Source organism: Sciurus vulgaris, assembly GCF_902686455.1.
Source record: "Sciurus vulgaris genome assembly, contig: HiC_scaffold_629_arrow_ctg1, whole genome shotgun sequence".
NCBI lineage: Eukaryota > Metazoa > Chordata > Mammalia > Rodentia > Sciuridae > Sciurus > Sciurus vulgaris.
This window is the reverse complement of record NW_027632956.1, coordinates 11,434,688-11,448,820: the sequence shown is the minus strand read 5'-3', so window position 1 is coordinate 11,448,820 and position 14,133 is coordinate 11,434,688. Positions and strand designations below refer to the sequence as shown.

Genomic DNA, 14,133 nt, shown 5'->3' with positions numbered 1-14,133 from the left:
AAGTACTTTGGGTATAAACCAATGAGTGGGATCACTGGGTCAAATGGTGGTTCCATTCCAAGTTTTATGAGAAATCTCTATACTGATTTCAATAATGGTTGTATATTTTGCCTTCCCACCAGCAATGTATGAGTAGACATTTTCCTCCACATCCCAAAATTTATTGCTGCTTGCATTCTTGATAATTGCCATTCTGATTGGAGTGAGATAAAATCTTAAGTGTAGGTTTGATTTGCATTTATCTAATTGCTAGAATGTTGAACATTTTTTTTCATGTATTGATTGATTGATTGTATTTCTTTGTCATGGTCTTAAGCCCCCTTGCTCTTCTCGACAAGCGACAAGGGAAGGGGACACTCCCCAACAAGGCCAGACTGGAATAAGTAGGGCTGACTGACCGCCTGCACCCAGCCCTCTGGGCGGAGGGCAATCAGATGTGTCAGGGAGACCAGTCACAGCAGGAACTCTTTATTGAGGAAGTCACACAGCTTTTATGTAGGGTGGAGGCTAGGCGGGAACCAATCAGCTTAAAGGTCAGCAAGGCATGGGGGGGTTCACACAGGTGAGAGTCCAATAGAACTATATGGCAAGCAGGAGCTGATCACATTTGTGGAACTGTTGTTAACCAATCCCTGATGGTGGTCCAATTTATCCTCATTAACCTTTGAAACTGCCTTTGAGGCCTTGACCTTGCTCACCATCCAGGGAGTAAGAAGTCAGTCTGAGTTAGTTAACGTGTCATTAGTCCCAACATTTCTTCTTCTTTGAAGTGTCTGTTCTGTTTCTTAACTCATTTTGATTTGGTTATTTGGTGGGTTTTTTTTTTTTTTGGTGTTAAGATTTTTGAGTTCTTTATATATCTCAGAGATTAATGCTTTATCTGAGGTGCATGTTATAAAGATTCTCTCCCATTCTGTAGGCTCTCTCATCACAATAATGGTTGTTTCTTTTGCTAAGAAGAAGTTTTCAGTTTGAGTCCATCCCATTTATTGATTCTTGATTTAACTTCTTGCACTTTAGGTGTCTTCTTAAGGATGTCAGATTCCAGACTGACAGGGTGAAGATTTTGTCATATTTTTTCTTCTAGTAGTAACAGGGTCTCTGTACTAGTGCCTAAGTCTTTGATCCACAGTGAGTTGAGTTTTGTGCATGGTGAGAGATAAAGGTTTAATTTAATTTTGTTACATGTGACTATCCATTTTTCTCACACCTCAATGATTTACCTTCTGATTTTAATTAATTATTGTCTTTTACTAATTTGTTCTAAGGCCTTGAGGTGGTGCATAAGTTCATGCACCTGGAATCTTTATTTTTTAAGTACTGGGGATTAAATGAGGGACACGTGACCACTGAGCCACATTCCCAGTCTTATTTTGTACTTTATTTAGAGATAGGGTATCACTGAGTTGCTTAGCACCTCACTTTTGCTGAGGCTGGCTTTGAAATCAGAATCTTCCTGCCTCATTCTCCTGAGTCACTGGGATTACAGGTGTGTACCATGATGCCTGACCAGAATCTATTTTTTAATTTAGGCACTCAGTGCTACAAATTATCCTCTTAGAATTGCTTTCCTAGTATCCAAAATATTTTGATATGTTTTATCTCTGTTATTCATTTCTAAAATTTTCTTGATTTCTATTCTCATTTCTTTGCAGAGATGATAGATAGCTAAAAATTGTGATTATCAAAGAGTTCTCTTGGAACTACATATGGTGTTGTTAAGTGTTTGGCCACATCTCTCTACCTCACACTTTGCTAAAGGATCATGTCTAATGAAGAGGCACATAAGATTTTTTTTTCCTTTTTAGAATCTGTCCTCTGCTGTCTGTATGTGCCATTGGATCAAACTGTGTCTAAGACTAATAAAAAAGTGAGACTCAAATGTGCCATATTTTTGACCTTCTACATTCTTCCAAACCTGCCATGAACAATAGCACACATGACAGTTTTCCTCAAGAGAATTATGTCCTAAATGCTGTTAAAAAGTTCCAATCCTACGTATACAAACATATTTACAGTAATAATGGATCTTGGCAGGGTTGGATTCCACATAAGTGGCATGAGTCATTATGTGCCCTTTGTAAGAGGTGCATACAATTTTGTATAGATGTGTAAGTGAAGTGTTTTGTTTTCTCATTCACAGATCATTATATGAAGTTTTCAGAGACTCAGGAAATACAGTAAAGAACAAATTCAAAAGATTTTTCTCACTACATTCTCTTCCAAAGATCTAATATTGTGGCTCTGATTACCAGAACATTATATGACCATAGCATAATCAGGAGTGGAATGTACTAAGTTTAAGTAGTAGACATCTTTGGGATCTCTGCCACCATCTCTACAAGGCACTTCCAAGACTTATTAGAGCTCCCCTCTGAGGTGCATACTTACTATCAACTGTCACAGCTAGCAAAAGGCCTGGTCAGTGATGGCACCTGTTTCAGATCAGCCATTGACCCTCCCCAAAACAGAATTCTAAGCTTGTTGTTTCCACTCATCACCCTCAGAGCATATCTTGGAGTATACCCAAATTAATAGCACATTCTGAGTAGTTTGGTGTTTTGTTTTTCCTTGCACATTTTGTGTCCCTTTAGGTTAATTATACTAGCATCAGAGATTTAAATAATATACAAAATCTCTAATTTTCTTCTGAATTTATTTTCAGTATTTCCAAAGCATGGAAAATAATATTGAATTCACATTTATGAAATTGTAATTGAAAGGATAAGTTCATCTCTAAAGATATCTTAATTACAGCTCATGAGGTCATCTGTGACATTATAAAAGCTAAATGTTGTGTATAATAATTCAATCAAATTGACCCACTCTACTGGCCACCACATGCTTTTATTCCCAAGAAGCAATTTATCAGTAGCTCTGCCTGAACTCTATGGACAGGATATACTGAATTCCTAGAAAGCTACCTCTTTGCTGCAGAAGAAATGCAGCCCCAAAATATTGTTGATAAGAGGAACCCAAGTTACCCTTAAGGAGTATATTTTTTGTGACCAGACCTTGAAACTCTGGGTGATAAGGACATTTCCTCCTAACCATAAAATCTGTAAGAATGTGTGGTTGGATATCCAATTAGAACTAGTCATCATGGGCCAAGTTGACCTAGAATTGCCATGATAGCAGAGATGTAAAAGTCTGGTGTCACCTTCTGTCAGTAAAAATGAGGTGGACTTGTGCTGTACTCTCTGGAAACTTCCCTAGGGTTCCCATTAGAACTGGAGTGCAGGAGAGGTACATTGTCCCTTTCTCCTCTCGTTGAGTGGATCCACTCTCTCCCTTGAGACTGTCCTCTTTCCTAAAAGTTATTTTTCACTTTTTGAATGAATGAAAATACCCAAAATTTCCTTCCTGTGGTCTCAAAATGAGCTCCAAATAGAACTTCAGAAATAAAATCATTGTTCATTTCAATTGCCATTTTATAAAACTGAATTCAAAGATATATCCCATCACTCTGGAAACACAAGTGAAAAGAAAATCAGAAAATCTAGAGATTATGTTGAATATCTTAAATCTCTATATAGCTATATTTGATCCAAAGCTACCCAAAATATATCAGAAAAAAAGATGCCATAAATGTACATTGGAGAAAAGATAGCCTCTTCAATATATGGTGCTGGGAAAACTGCAAATTCATGTGGAATAGAAACAAATTTAAATTCTGTCTCTCATCCTGCACAACACTCAAAGTGGGTCATGGACCTATGCCTTAGACTAGAGCCCCTGTGCCTTCTACAAGGAAATGTAGGCTCAGATCTCCATCCGTGAACTTAGGAGCCAAATTCCACAAAAAGTCTCTTAAAACACAAGAAGTAAAGAATCAATAAATGGGATAGTATCAAACTAAAAAATTTTCTCACAGCAAAGGAAACAAGAACATAAACATAGAACATACAGAATGGAAGACAATGTTTACCACCTGTACCTCAGAGGTTTAATCTCCAGGATATATAAAGATCTCAAGAAACTTAACACCCAAACCACAAAAAAAAACCCAATTAACAAATGGGGAAAATTATAGAACATGCATTTAACAAAAAATATACACAAATGTCCAAGAAATATATGAAAAATGTCCAAAAACCCTGGCAATTAGAGAAATGCAATTTAAAATTGCACTAAGATTCCCTTTCACTCTAGTCAGAGTGGCAATTATCAAGAACACAAGTAACAATAAATCTTGGCCAGGATGTGGAGAGAAGCCTTACTTATACATTGGGGTGACACTATAAATTTGTGCAATCACCCCAGAAAGCAGTATGGAGATTCCTCAGAAACCTTGGAACAATAGCACCATTTAACCCAGTTATCCTACTCCTCCACACATACCAATCAAACTTAAAACCAGCATACTCCATTAATTCAACCATGACAATGTTTGTAGCACCTCAATTTACAATAGCAAAGCTATGGAACCAACTTAGGTGCCCTTCATCAGATAAATGGATTAAAAAATTTGGTATATATACATATAATGGAATATACCTCAGCAATAAAGAAGAAAAAACTATGGCATTTTCTGGTAAATGGAGGGAACTGTTGACTGTAATGCTAAGTGAAATAAACCAGTCCCAAAAAACAAAGGCTGGATTTTCCCTCTGATATGTGAATGGTAACAGTAAGGAGGGGAGATTGGAATTCACTTCAATAGACAAAAGAAAATGAAGGGAAAGAATGGAGAATGGGAATACAAAAAATAGTAGCTCGAATCAGAGATAAATTTCCTATATTCATATATGAATACACAAGTGAATCTCCACATTATGTGAAATCAGAAGAATGGGATCCTTGGACTGGGACTGTAACTCAGGGGTACAGCACTTGCCTGGCACATGGGAGACACTGGGTTTGTTCCTCAGCACCACATAAAAATAAATAAAATAAATGTATGGCATCCATGTCTATAACTAAAATTATTTTTAAAAAATGGGAATCTAATTGGAATTAGTTGTCCTTAATGTATGTATAACATATAAAAATACACTTTTTTGTCATATATATCTGAGAAGAACCAAGAGAATATAGAAATCAGGGCAAAATAGGAACCATATTATTATAATTTAAAGCTTCCTGAATGTTGACAATCTCTTAGGCAATATAAAAAAGTTACACAAGGACAAACTTAGCAATTTTTATTTTGTTTTTAAGTAACAAATGCAGAAGGCATGCATGTCAGTGAGTTTTGAGATAACTGCATAGGCAATGGTGATTGTCAACATGTAAGACCATTTGTTGCAAAAACCATGTGTATGAGTTGTTTAACTTTTGTTGCTGTTAACACTCATTTCTGTTAGGGCTGTTTCATAGGTTGCAGTTTTGCATAATATAAGCTTTTTCACTTATTACATTTATAAGAAAAAATATATGTACTTACCCTCCCCACTCCCCCTAAAGAAGAAATTTTGAAGTCAAAAGTAAAATGACTGGTTTTGATACCATGATCTGTGTGCTTAAATCTGTTACTGCCATTAACAGTCTTTGTACTCTTCCTGAGTCAGTTGTGTTGTTTTGAAAATGGAGTCTATAATATATAAAAAGCATTAGTGATAATAATAAGACACAAAGATACAGTATAAGTCTTAGTGGTTTCTTCTTTTTTGGTCATTTTACATATAGATGACAGTATAGTATATTTTGACATATTATATATGCATGAAATATAATTTATTTTAATTAGGATAATGTATTTTTACCTTGATGCATTTTACATTTGATTTTATGTATTTTAATTTTGATAAGTTTGAAAGTAATTTTGTTTCTTTTTTAAAGTAAATCTTGTTTGAGATCCCTTTAGCTTTCAAAAATATTAATTTTGTAAAAAAAATCAATATTTGAAAGAAAAAAATTCATGTAAGCATTATCTAGCTTTCTCCATTTATTCACACATTTAATACCTATCAAAAACAAAATGGAAAAATAAATTGAATCTTCATTGATCTTTTGAAATGTCATAGCACATGATCACCTGGCTTCATTATTCTGGGTTTCAGGTGGGAATAACCTCATGGTGGAATGAGGTGATAGAGAAAGCTTGCTTACCTCATGGCATCCAGAAAGCAGGTAAGTTAGGAATCCATGGATGACATAGATTCTAAGTCCCTACCCCCAGCAAACTACTCCCCCTACCCTTGCCCTACCTGGATACTATTACAATAATGTACTCCCTTCAGATTATTAATCTTACAAATGGATTCAACCTCTGATGAGAATACAGTTCTCTTAATCCAGAGTCCTCACCTCTGAGTATTGCTAAAATGTTAGCTTTCCAGAGGACAACCCTATATCCAAATCACAATGTTCAGCAATATTACTGAATGTGTTTCTATACATTTGTTAATAGTTTCTTGCTTTTCACACAATCATAACTTAGTTAATTATCACTTATATTTTATCTTGTGTTAATAAGAGGAAAAAAGATACATGCGTTCAGCAGCACTGCTTTATTGCCTTGAAACATTGAAAACATTCCCAGTATGATACCCTAACATCAAGCAATTTACTTAAAATGGTGATAGCATGAAGTGGTAAACTAAACAAAATTGTCTAAATATTTTTTTCTGATTTAAATTATTTTATTTTGCTGTTATTATGAACACTAATTATGTATGACTGATATATATTGAGTGAAATTCAAACTTATTACAAATTATAAAATTAAAAATTCATTCAGAGTTTACTACTGAAACATAGAAAATCTCTCATGAGTTAGATATTATCCTAAATGAATATCATATCTATCTCTGTCTTCAAATAGAAGACAAAATTGGTAACTGAATTAGACTCATAATTTCATACCTATACATGCTGCTTTAATTTATATGAATCTTATATCAATAAAGCTCTTCAAATATAAGTATGTGTGAAGAAAGAATGACATAAAGTGAAACAAGTTATTCTCTAAATACTGAATCATACTATTTTAAATTGCATATTAAATAACTAACTCTTGAATTTGTTGGAAAAAATGAAATTGGTCATAATCTAAAGGGATGTTGAACTTTAACTGTTTTATAAATTGTAGTGTATTAATATTTAAGATCCACTCTACAGTTAAGGAAAAAAATTTAAAATATTGACAAGGTTGTGGAAGTAAATCACCCAGAGAAGAATATGTGTAATACTAGTATAGAAATAAATATATTATTATATTTTACCCTCTTCCTCTGTGAACCTACCCTGGCAATTGTGGTTATTTTTATATTAAAAAACTTTGAAATTTGCATTCTCTTCTCAAATCAAAATTTCTATATTTTGCCTCCTCATTTTTGTATATAAATGGATTCAGTGTTCATATAAGTCATTTATCATGAACATATAAAAATTATAAGTCATTTCTTAGTTTCCTAGATTTCATGGCAAAGCTGCTTATTTTTACATTTTCAAACAAGTACCATGGACAATAAAAATCATTCACTACTGCATTAACTCTTAAGATTTTATGATAATTTATGTAAGTCCTTTTGATTGAAAAAGGATACTGGGAAAATATTACCTACAAGATCAATTATACAGACCTGTATTCTCTAAATTTCTGATCAGAAATACTTTTGTGTGTGTGTGTGTGTGTACAGGTTTCATATTTTAATCAGTTCTGTGAAGGATATCCTAAACACTACAAGAGACATAACTGAATATTTTTTCATCCAACATTAAAAAAATGACATTCACAAACATTTTAAGAAGCTTGTCTGTATAATTGGGGTGGTGATCTTGAATTTTAAGAAAAAGTATCACATTATTGACACAGCTTGTTAAAGGTACATTTGGAAATTTTTCTCTAATGATGATAAACATTGTCTAAAGGTTTTTAAAAATATCCCCAACTTTAATGCTAATAAAATTAAGTCTGGCCAAACTTTTCTTTTGCCAGAAGCAATAATCCTGAGAGACCAAACTAAAAACCTGGTAAAAGGAAAAATACCTATGAATCAACAAATGTCCCAGAATTTGTCTTTAAATGAGAAAAAAAAAAATGTACATGGAGCTTTTTTAAAAGGTCTTTTAACAAGCAATCTTGAGAACTCATTTTAAAAATAGAAGTTGATGTACTAAAACAGATGTTTCAGCACAGCTCCAAAAGTCTTTATAAATACAGTGATTTGGAGGAACGATCCTGGATCAGAAGTGCTATTTCTTGTGTATGTACTTTATGTGTGCATGCCTCAAGTCAGTTGTCATAATAGTCTCCGTAATCTCCTCCTGAGTAACGGTCATAGCCACCCTGACTTCTGCCACTATAGTCTCGGGATCATCCATATCCATATCCATATCCTCCAGGTCAACTGTCATACCAGCCACTCCCATAGCCCTGTTTTCCACCAACTCTATCTGTGACCATGTCCATGGGCCCCAAAGGCATCCCCTCTGGCTCCTGGCCAGACTTGCCCACATGCTCCACATGGATCTGACAACCATCCAGGGACTCTCCATTCTTGGCTTTCATGGCATCTGAGGCATGTTCTGGGTTGGTGAAGTTAGTGAAACAAAAACCTCGAGGTCGCTGAGTCTCCTGGCCCTTGACAACAACCACCTCAGAAATAGGCCCAAAGCTGCTGAAGTGATCTTCCAAGACCTGCTTATCTGTATTGAAGTTGAGCCCTCCCACCAAGAGCATCTCTTCTTCAGAGGACATGGTAGTGAATTTAAATCCTAGAAATTAAAAAGTAGACAGACAGGAGGCTCTGAAGAGCAAGGAGAATAGGGAGGCTGCTCCATGGGAAGAATCCAGAAATAGTTTTAAATTGAACAATCAAATGCAATGAACTCAACACAAAAATAATTCATCCTGGGATGTTATATGCACTGTTAAGACAGAAAGAACAGATAAGGCAAAAGCATAGAGGTGAGAGACATCACTGGATAAAACACAGTGGTTGAGACAGAGCTGGAGGCCCTAGTGAGACAGAACAGGCTAAAAGAAGAGACTGTAGCTGCAGTCCCTGGCCACGGGGATAGACCTGGTTCATTTTTTTCCAACAAGTTCAAGAGTTAGCAATGACCTGGGGGAAGAACATTATTCATAGAAAATTTTATAATGCAATTGGATGAGCCAGTTTCCACCCTATCCCACATCAATCTGTATTCCAATTTGATTCTGTTCAAGGTTCTTCTGTCTTATAAGCACTGAAAGTTGGGCACCTTCTTTAATGACAATTCCATTTATTTTTGTGTTCGCTACATTACACACTTAAGTTGTTAGTCTATTTCTGTAAGAAGCTGTAGTTATTGCTTTGTTGCATCATTTCAATTCTCTTTTTAAATAAGTTTAATTTTCAATTTGTTTATTTGTCTCAATTAGTATTACATGGCAGTAGAATGCACTTTGATACAAAATATATAATGGAGTATAATGTCTCATTCTTCTGATAATACATGATGGAGAATCTCTCCAGCTGTATACCTATATATGTACACAGGATAATAATGTCTCTTTAATTCTACTATCATTCCGGTCCCCAAACCTATCCCCTCCCTTCAATCCCCTCTACCTAATCTAAAGTAACCCTATTCTTTCCTAGTCCCCCACATTGTGAATTAACATCAGTATAATAGAGAAAAAGAATTCAGCTTTTGTGTTTTGGGGATTGGTTTATTTCAATTATTATGATATTCTCCAGCTCCACTGATTCACTGGCAAATGCCATGATTTCATTCTACTTTAAGGGTGAGTAAAATTCCATCATATATATATATATTTATATGATGGTATATATGGTATATATGTGTGTGTGTATATATATATATACACACACACACACACATGTACACCATTGATCCATTCAACTGTTGAAGGGCACATAGTTAGGTTCCATAGTTAAGCTGTTGTGAATTGAGCTGCTATGAACATTGATGTGGCTGTGTCACTGCAATATACTGATTTTAAGTCCTTTGGGTATAAACTGTACATTGGGACAGCTGGGTCAAATGCTGTTTCCATTACAAGTTTACTGAGGAATCTCCATACTGCTTTCCATAATGGTTGCAGCAATTTGCATTCCCACCAGCAATGTGTGAGTTTACTTTTTTCCTTAAATCAATACAGTTATTGATGTTTATATTCTTGATAATAGGCATTCTGAATGGGGTGAGATGAAATCTTTGAGCAGTTTTGATTTCTAATAATATAATTGATGAAGATGTTGACAAAGGTGCCAAAAACATTCACTGGAGAAAGGATATCCTATTCAGTAACTGGTGCTGGGAAAATTGGAAGTCCACATGTAGCAAAATGAATTTAAAACCTTATCTCTCACTCTTCACAAAACTCAACTCAATGTGGAACACAGACTTAGGCACTAGACCAGAGACCTAATAGAAGAAAAAAAAAAAAAAGGCCCAAATCTTCACCATGTTGACTTAGTACCTGGTTTCCTTAACAAGACTCCTAAAGTACAAGAAGTAAAATCAGGACTCAATACATAAAATGGATTCAAAATAGAAAGCTTCTTCTCATCAAATGAAACACTGGATAAAACAAGAGAGAGTCTACTAAATGGGAGAAAAACTATCACATTCACCTCAGATAGAGCATTAATCTCCAGGGTATAGAAAGATTCAAAAAAATTAATACCAGGAAAACAATATAACCTAATCAATAAATGGATTAAGAAACTGAATAGAAGAATAAAAAAAGACACTTCACAAAAGAATAAGTTTTATTTGTGATAATTCTATTGTTTTCCTTTGCCCTACTTTATCAAAATTTCTTTAAAAAATTTGAAATTTTATGCTGCCTTCTATATCTTTCAGATATTTATTAGGTTATTATGTTATAAATGTGTTTAGTATCTCTAATTTTCAGAGATCCAATACCCCAAATTCTTTTATAATAATATTGACTTGTCATCTCATCTTGGATTTCTTCTATTGTTTTATTTATTTTTTTTTTTAGCTATACATGTGGAGTTCTTTATTAAATCTGTCTGCCTGAAATTTATAGCATGAAATATCTTTGCAATTGCCATTTTATTCATTTTGGATTTTTTTTTTTTTTGCTGCATCTATTTCCTGCCTCTCTGAGATTTGACATGGCTCTGTTGGAGTAGAGGATCTGACACTTGACACAGTTCTGTTGCAATAGAGAACTCAACACTTGACAAGGTTCTGTTGATCATCCTCCCTTTTGGGGGCCATAGACATGGCATGTCCCCATGTGTAATTACTTTTTAATATTAATAATCAATATAGGGGGCGATCCAAGATGGTGGACTAGAGGGTGACTGCATCTCCAATCGCCCCAGAACCCAGGATTCAAGAAGGGGAGGCATTGAGAAACTAGGACTAAGATAGAACCACGGGGTGAGTCTCCCCCACCCAGCGAAGCTCAGCTGGGTGGCAGGCCAGGATTCGAGTGGCTTATTAGAGTAGGACAGGGCTGATAGCGTCTCCCCCAGGCAGCTCTGTGCAGTCTGGCGGTGGGCTCCACCCACAGGGACAGATCCTCCCCAGCCTCTCGGAACAGGCCCCCCAGTGAGAGCCCTTCTGCACAGAAGCAGCGTGGCCATCTCTGGCCCGCCCCGCTGCCAGCTGTGGCCCACCCACAGGTTGCTTTAGAGACCAGCACAGGGTGCCAGGGACTCCCCCAAGCAGCCCAGCAACCTCCGGCGGGAAGCACCTCTCTAGGATAGCTTCCTGGGGCAGACCGCCCAGTGAGAGCCTCCTGATGCAGAGCCAACCACGGGTCCCCAAGCCAGCAGAGACATCTGATACACAAGCGGCTTATGGGACCAGGGCTGGGCAGCCAGAGACCTCTCCAGGCAGCATTGTCCCCCTCTAGCTGCAGGCTTTTTCCACGGGGCGATCCAAGATGGTGGACTAGAGGGTGACTGCATCTCCAGTTGCCCCAGAACCCAGGATTCAAGAAGGGGAGGCATTGAGAGACTCGGACTAAAATAGAACCACGGGGTGAGTCTCCCCCACCCAGCGAAGCTCAGCTGGGCGGCAGGCCCAGATTCAAGTGGCTTATTAGAGTGGGACAGAGCAGATAGCATCTCCCCCAGGGAGCTCTGTGCAGTCTGGCGGTGGGCTCCGCCCACAGGGACAGATCCTCCAGCCTCTCGGAACAGGCCCCCCAATGAGAGCCCTTCTGCACAGAAGCAGCACGGCCAGCTCCGGCCTGCCCAGGCCAGCTCCAGAGTGGGGCAGGGCAGATAGCGTCTCCCCCAGGCAGCTCTGTGCAGTCTGGCGGTGGGCTCTGCCCACAGGGAGAGATCCTCCAGCCTCTCGGAACAGGCCCCTCAGTGAGAGCCCTTCTGCACAGAAGCAGCATGGCCAGCTCCGGCCCACCCCGCTGCCAGCTCCGGCCCAACTGCAGGTTGCTTCAGTGACCAGCACAGGGCGCCAGGGACTTCCTCAAGCAGCCCAGCCCCCCTGCAGTGGGAAGCACCTCTCTAGGCTAGCTTCTCAGGGCAAACCGCCCAGTGAGAGCCTGTCTACACAGAGCCAGCCACAAGTCCCCAAGCCAGTGGAGACCTCCGACCTACAACCAGCCTCTGGGACCAGGGCTGGGCAACAAGAGACCTCTCCAGGTCTCTCTCCCTAGAACCAGTAGCGGGCTAAGGGCAGCGTTCTTCGGAAGCACTGCATTATCAAATTAATCCAAGACTTCTGGCTACTGAAGGCTGGTAGGTGATACACTGGAAATCTACAGGGTCACTATAAGCCAATAGAGGGAATCTACAATATCACAGAGTCCCATTGACATCTGACCAATATGAGAAAACAAGGGAAGAAAATGTCCGAAACAAACCTAAATACTATATCAATAAAACCCAATGACAGCACAGCAGAAGAAATGTCCGAAAGGTAGTTCAGAATGTACATAATTAAAACAATCAGGGAAGCAAACGAGGAGATGAAAGAACAAATGCAGGCATTAAATGAACGCACTAATCAACAGTTAAAAGAGCAAATAACGGAAGCAAAAGAGCATTTCAATAAAGAGTTAGAGATACTGAAAAAAAAAAAAACAAATGGAAATCCTTGAAATGAAGGAAGGAAACAACAAACCAAGTTAAAAACGCCATAGAAAGCATAAACAATAAGATAGATCACCTGGAAGACAGAACCTCAGATATTGAAGACAAAATATTTAATCTTGGAAACAAGGTTGATCAAACAGAGAAGATGGTAAGAAATCATGAACAAAATCTACAAGAATTATGGGATATCATGAAGAGGCCAAATTTAAGAATAATTGGGATTGAGGAAGGCTTAGAGAAACAAACCAAAGGAATGAACAATCTGTTCAATGAAATAATATCAGAAAATTTCCCTAACTCTGAAGAATGAAATGAAAAATCAAGTACAAGAGGCTTATAGGACTCCGAATATGCAAAATTACAACAGACCTACACCAAGGCACATTATTATGAAAATACCTAACATTCAAAATAAAGGCAGAATTTTAAAGGCCGCGAGAGAAAAGAATCAGACTACATTCAGGGGGAAACCTATGAGAATATCACAGATTTTTTAGTACAGATCCTAAAATCTAGAAGGGCCTGGAACAACATTTACCAAGCCCTGAAAGAAAATGGATGCCAACCAAGAATTTTATGCACAGTAAAAATTACTTTCAGATTTGACAATGAGATAAAATTCTTCCATGATAAACAAAAGCTAAAGGAATTTACTAAAAGAAAGCCAGCATTACAGAACATTCTCAGCAAAATATTCCATGAGGAAGAGATGATAAACAATGATGTAAATCAGCAACGGGAGGAACTAGCCTAAAGGAATAGCCAAATAAAGGAGAAACCAAATCATGTCAAAAAACAAAAATGAGTCCAATGACTAGGAATAGAAATCATATCACAATAATAACTGTGAATATTAATGGCCTGAACTCATCAATCAAAAGACATAGACTGGCAGATTGGATTAAAAAGAAAAATCCAACAATATGCTGCCTGCAAGAGACCCATCTCATAGAAAGAGATACCCATAGACTAAAGGTGAAAGGATGGGAAAAAACATACCATGCACACGGACACAGCAAAAAAGCTGGAGTATCCATCCTCATTTCAGATAATGTGGACTTCAAGCCAAAACTAGTCAGAAGGGATAAAGAAGGACATTACATAATGCTTAAGGGAAGCATAAATCAGCAAGACATAACAA

The 14,133-nt window shown here is 37.4% G+C and overlaps 1 protein-coding gene and 1 pseudogene across 2 annotated transcripts in view; one reads left to right on the top strand and one right to left on the bottom strand.

The window, feature by feature from the left end:
* LOC306652127 (uncharacterized protein) overlaps positions 1–14,133 on the top strand; it is a 154,897-nt gene that overhangs the window by 79,665 nt on the left and 61,099 nt on the right. The window lies entirely within an intron of this gene.
* LOC306652098 (RNA-binding protein 3-like) lies at positions 8,131–8,646 on the bottom strand (annotated as a pseudogene). Its single transcript has one exon. The product of its transcript is annotated as an RNA-binding protein 3-like (transcript).